Source organism: Echinops telfairi, unplaced genomic scaffold (assembly GCF_000313985.2).
Source record: "Echinops telfairi isolate 266 unplaced genomic scaffold, ASM31398v2 ScPeMD7_7427;HRSCAF=8465, whole genome shotgun sequence".
Lineage (NCBI taxonomy): Eukaryota > Metazoa > Chordata > Mammalia > Afrosoricida > Tenrecidae > Echinops > Echinops telfairi.
Genome location: NW_022111327.1, coordinates 11,727,197 through 11,733,893, shown reverse-complemented (window position 1 = coordinate 11,733,893; position 6,697 = coordinate 11,727,197). Strand labels below are relative to the sequence as shown.

Below are 6,697 nucleotides of genomic sequence, written 5' to 3'. Positions count from 1 at the left end.
GGGCAGGCATCCACTTAGTATTTGGTGCTGGGACCAGAGTTTCTTAATGCCATTTTCCCAACTGGAGCAGCATACTATATGGGACGTATGAATGCTGACTGTTGGTACTTAGATACTCCGAGTTTCTCAGAGTCGAGTCATCAGCCAGCCAGATGAAACGCTGGACATGCTGTTACGTGAGCTTGATCACGCAGCCCTGGAAGATGGTGTTCCTGCCAAGGATGCCACTTGTGAGCGTGGAATCTGTGACCTGAGCCCAGGTTCTGTTGCTGATGCTCCACTGTTCAATCCTTGTGGGTATTCAATGAGTGGAATGAAATCAGACGGAACTTATTGGACTATGCACATCACTCCAGAACCAGAATTGTCTTAGGTTAGCTTTGAAACAAACAAACTCAAGTCAGACCTCCTATGATGACCTGAACAGGAAAGTTGTGGTAGTCTTCTAGCCAGGAAAATGTGTGACCACCCTGTTTGTAAATCAGACTTCTAAATGTGGCACCGTGCTTTTTTCACCCCAGAAGATGGAAGGTTTTAAACGTCTTGATTGCCAGAGTGCTCTGCTCAAGGATGACAACTTTGTTTCTACCAGTTTTGCTAAGAAGCAGCCACAGCAGCAGAGTGGATTAAGAAATATGAAGAAAAAAACGCAAAAAGAACACACGCAGAGAAGAAGGTGGTGGCGCTTTCTAGATACTGATCCTGGGACTGTGCTTTCCATAGCCACCACCTTGTAGTTGCAGACAGCCCTAGATGTAAGCATCGCGTCATCAATGTGAATTGTCTGCATTATTATATCAAGAAGTTAGATGTCTTGCATGAATGCCCTCTTCTGTGTTTAGGTATTCTATACCACTCTTGCTCTGAAATTGAAGTGCATGTAGAAACAACTTTTACTGTATAAAACTTTAGAACACTTGTGAAACCAATTCAATTTGGTTTATGCACAGTTGAATATTTCTCCAGGTATCACCCCAAATCCCCCACAAACAAAGCGTTCATTCTCATTAGTTGTTGGCCTCAGCCAAATCATTTGGGACTATTCTATTCAATGGATGCCAGAAATGTACATCCAGTTTCTAGAACACGCTTTCTATGAATGAATGTTACTGAAACCAATTTCTACTTTATACAGATTTTTTGTGCAGCAATTAAAGCTTTTCTTCCACAAAAGAAAAAGATAGTAGATAAACATTGTAAATAGTCTTTAAAAAATGCACTGTTGTCGAGTTGATTCCAACTCATAGCGACCCTATAGGGCAGTGGAGAGCCCGTGGGTTGCTGAGACTGTACGTGTTGGGCTGCAAACTTCAAGGTCAATAATGGGAAACTACCCGTTGCCTTCTAAGCCTGTGAAGAGTGGGAACCACATGTGGGCATTTCTACTTTGTCCTATAGGGTCTCTAGGTGTCAGCAACCACCCGATGGCATTGCGTTTTCATATTCACAAACTGAAGGAGTTTGTCAGAACCGACACTGCCTCCATCTCCAATTGCTGTTTTAGGATTTACAATAATGATAGTCATTTTAGAATATTTACATTTGTGTCACTTTATATTTTTAAAAGTACTTGCTGGGATATTCCCCATATAACTTTCACAACTTTGTGCTATATATTTTTTTATAATATTACGCATATTTTTTAACAAATGTGGAAGGAGATTCTTTCTGAAAATGTTGATTAACAGGGTACATTTTTCTACACATTCGTTCTTACCACCAACAGCTACAACAGCTTTCATTTCCCAAGCCCAGAATCAATCAGATGTTGATAAACATAGTTCAGCAGCAAAATTCTAACAGATTTTATGCCTAGATATTTTTTACAGAATAAAATAAGAAATAGAGAAAACGCATTTGTTTTTAAATCACTGTGGGCTTACTTGCTTTGAGCGAATGCAAATATCAGGCTCTGATGTACCTGTAGCTAGCACCTTGCCACAGCATTCCTTGTGTATGATTGCTAGCTCTTCACTCAATTCCCTTGAGGGGTTCCAGGGCTTTTCTTGATGGTTATTACAAAATAAAGAGCTCAGGGGTCCATCACTGGTGAGATTTGTCTAACATGTTAATATTGTCAATTTTCACTATCAAGTTCCCTAAATTCATTTCAAATATAAGTATCCTTGGATTCACTCGCTTCACCAAAATCCATAATATTCCTATTTAATGACAACCCTTGTGTGCTTCTCAATGTCTAGCACTAAATTTGTGGCACAAAGACTGATTGTTACTAATTTATAGAATGGGAAATTGTATGTTATGCCAATAATCCCTATTCTGGTAAACTCTCTTCATGCACAATGGAGAAATGGAAGGAAAGAGTGCATTGGGGAGATGAGTATAGAAAATCAAAGGCATAAACCTGATGTAAACAGTTAAAACGTTGTCAGTTGATTCCCCCCTCTGATGCATGCTGGACCTGATTTGGTTTTCAACATTTTCCGTATATTTGTTTGGTTTGGTTTTTCTTTGTTCATCTTAGGGTATATCTCAGAAGTGTTATGTCATTGGTGGTCACCCTCTTGAAGTTGTGTGATATGTTTTTTGGTACATGAAATTCAGGATTGAGGAGGCTATAGGAACAGCAAGCTGGGGGAGGAAGAGCCCATCAAGGCTCCCTAGTATATCAAGTTCCGGGTTTTTGGAAGGGGGCAGGAAAGAGTTTTGTGAGTTTAAAATAATAATAAATAATCCTGAAGCACTTAGAGCTCAGCTCACACATCTGCTTTCCCAGGGCTTGGGTCTCTATTCTGACTTAGATTGGTTGCATTCCTTAGGAGGTTCTATCGGATAGCTGTTTTCCCCCGACTCCTCCAGTCTTCCTTCTTCAATATCCAATTTTCACATGCATACAAGGCAAAGAAAAATACCATGGCTTGGGTCAGGCGCACCTTAAACCTCAAAGTAGCATCCTCACTTTTCAATACTCTAAAAAGGTCTTGTGCAGAAGGTTTACTTTTATCTCTTGACTGCTGCTTCAAAAGCATTGGTGGTGGGTCCAAGCAAGACACAATCCTTGACAACTTCAACCTTTTCTCCATTTATCATGATATTGCCTATTGATCCCATTGGGAGGTTTTTGATCTTCCTTAACATTGAGATGTAGTCCATACCAAAGGCTGCAGTTCTTGATCTTAAGAAGCAAGTGATTCAAGTTCTCCACATTTTCAGGAAGCAAGGCTGTGTCATCAGCATATCACAGGTTGTTAATAAACCATCCTCCAAACCTGGTCCCACATTCTTCTTATGCCAGCTTCTCTGATTATTTGCTCAGCATACAGATTGAATAATTATTGTGCACACCTTTCCTGATTTTAAACCCTGCAGTGTTCTCTTGATTCATGTACAGGTTCTGAATAAACACAACGAAGTGTTCTGGAATTCCCATTCTTCTCAAGGTTATCCATAGTATGTTATGATCCGTACAATCAAATGCCCTGGCATACTCAATAAAACACAAGTAAACATCTTTCTGGTATTCTCTGCTTTGAGCCAAATCCATTTGACATCAGCAATGAGATCCCTAGTTCCACGTCCTCTTTTGCAGGTGGTCTGAATCTCCTTCAACTTTCTGTCAATGCACTGCTGCAATCGTTGTTTGATGATTTTCAGCAAAATTTTATTTGCATGTTATCAATGATATTGTCATGTAGTTTGAACATTCTGTTGGTGGGGGAGGAAAGTTGTTTGCTCCTTAGGCAAATGGGGAAGTCCTACCACCTTCCACGCTTCAGGCAAGGCCCGTGGGAGAATGCTGATGAAGTAATGGCTGGTCTGACTCACCAGCTGAGACACAGTGGACACTTTCCCTCCTGTTCCTTGGCAAAGTAGCTGAAACGCAGCAGTCTGGAAAAGATCAGTTACCCCCTGTTCCTGACTTTATCCTCCCCTCCTGTCTGTGAACAGTTTGGTCAATGTATTCACGTTTCTTTCTTTACCCTCAAACAATTGCCAACGATTTCTTTGTGTGAAAGCTTATCATGTAGGATTGGGTCACTTTTCTTTAAATGGGCACAAATCCGGATCTCTTCCTGTCGGTTGACCAAGGAGCTGACTTCCAAATTTCCTGGCAGAGATGAGTAAGTGCTTCCAGTAGTCCATCAGCTTGGTAGTCCATCAATTCCTGGAGCCTTGGTTTTGGCTAGTGCTCTCACTGTAGCTTGAATTTCGTTATTCAGCACCATTGGTTCTTGACCATATGTTCCTCTTGAAATCACGGAATGTTGACTAGTTATTTTTGATACAGTGACTTTGCGTATTTTTTCCATCTGCTTTTGATACTTCCTGCATCACTCAGTATTTTGTCCATAGAACCTTTCAGTTTTGCAATTTGAGGCTTGAATTTGTTCTTGAGTTCTTTCAGTTTCATATCTGTTGAGTGTATTCTTCTTCGATTCTCTAGTTCTAGGTCTCTGCACATTTCAGTGTAATATTTTACATTGTCTTCTGGAGCTGCGCTTTGAAATTTTCTATTCAGCTCTTTGACTTCATCATTTCTTCCATTTGCTTTAGCTACTCTATGACAAAGAGCAAGTTTCAGTGTCTCTTCTGACCTCCACTTTGATCTCTTCTTTCTTTCCTGTCTTTTTAATGGCCTTTTCTTTATTCGTGAATGATATGTTTGATGTCCTCCCAAAGCTCACCAGGTCTTCTGTCAATTAGTATTCAATGAATTAAATCCATTTTTGAAATGTTCTTGAAACTCAGGTGGAATATACTCAAGGATATATTTTGGCTCTTATGGATTTGTTTTAATTTTCTTCAGCTTTAACCTGAACTTACACATATGAGCAGCTGCCAAACTAAAAGAACCAAGTCTCATGAGGTGTTTAATTGTGCATAATTAATCTCAGCACTACTCACTTTTTGCAATCATTGCAAGTATATACATCGAAAACTTCTCCCACTTCAACTTTTTACATGCATACAACATATTGGTAGCAATTGGAAAACTTATCTATGCAACCCTACCCTCAAGCAATACTGTTTTGCCTCACTGCTAATACCCCCTCACCTCTCCTACTTTGATAATCACTAATAGACTGCTCTGTATACAATTTGCATTCCTTGACTTTTGAAGTGAAGTCATACATTGCCTACTCTTTTGTAACTGGCTTCTTTTACTCAGCAAAAGGTCTTCAAGCTCCATCCGCGCTGTTGCATGTATCACTCCTCCGACTGGTTCAATAGTATTCCAGTGGGTGTATGCACAATATTTTGTTTATCCATTCATCTGTTGATGGTCATTGCGGTTGTTTCTACTTTGTGATTGTTGTGAATGATGCTGCAATGGTCATTGATGTACACGACTTGAGTGTGTGCTTTGAGGTCTTTTGAATATATACTTATGAGTGCTCTTTTCAGATTAGAAGGAATAATCCCATTATTTCCCACAACAGCTCTACCATTTTGCATTCTTTCCAGTATAGAGCCCCTAGATGATAGAGGAGGACAGTCTGCTCCACAGAGTCTCCAAGGCCATGACTATTTCAGGAAGTTAACTGCTGCTCCTTGCTGCCACGGAGCAGCTGGCAGATCGCAAAACACAATATATTAGTTAGCAGCCCAAGTCCTGCCCCACTGTGTGACCAGAGCGTCTTTAAATAGGAGCACGCACATCAAGAAGAAAGTCAACTTCCAAAGACAATGCAATGTTGACCCAGGTCACAGAAACAAGATCATCTGCTCTGTGCGTTGCGTTTAATTTCATAACATGCTGAATTATTGATATTTAAGTTGTCACCCGGTATCTTCTTCCCCAACCACGGTATTTTTTTATAGATTAAATGATTTCCCGGAGAAGTATGCCATTGTTCGACTAGTGCAACACATTATAAACTGAAACACTCAGAATAAAGTGCTTGATGTGGCTAGGAGAAGATGAGGTCTGTCACAGAGGATCATGTCCAAGTTTCCACCACAGTTTAATGCTAGCTCAAAAACAACATTTAAATCTAATGAATGGCAATTGTCTTTCATTACAAGAACATGGACTTCCAATATACAAAATTAAGAACAAAAAAAGCAGCACTGTCTATTACTGGAGTGAAGAACAGAACCTCACTTAATGCATCCTAATACAGTTATACTATTTTGCATTTGCAACATTTTTCATTTAGAATATTTTATACTGCCAACCACACTGTGCCACCACTTGTCTGTCAGTTTGTCACCCTGTGGTGGTTTGTGTGATGCTGGAAACTAGGCCACGGGTATTTAGGAAACTAGCAGGGTCATACAAAGTGTAGACATTTCCGCAGAACTGAAACTAAAAACAGACGATGCAGAAGGAATAGACTGTCTACTTTGAAGAAACTGACCACTGAAAATCTTATTAACAACAGTGCAATGTTGTGAAATATTAAAACTGTCATGAAAAGCAGCAAGACATTGTAAGACATAATGTTGGAAGACGGGTTCCTCAGGTCCAAAGCACTCGGAAGAGCTGTACCCTGAAAGTAGAGTCCACCACAATGAGATGGCTGGAGTAGAGCCTTTGAGACCTTCACATCCTGACAGCACATGACTCAAAAGAGAAGAAACAGCTACAAACATCGATTAATAATTAGAGCTTGGAGGGCCCAGTGTACAGAGAGGACTGTGTGGCTGCCCCCACAGCGAGATGCGGCATCCTGCGCTGACACACGGCCCTGCACGGGACAGCACCGGAGACACAGTGTGGAATGGACAACTG

At 40.5% G+C, this 6,697-nt stretch overlaps 1 pseudogene; it reads left to right on the top strand.

The window, feature by feature from the left end:
* Positions 1-737, top strand: part of LOC101660480 — a 34,989-nt pseudogene extending 34,252 nt beyond the window's left edge.
* Positions 738-6,697: the final 5,960 nt, after the last annotated feature.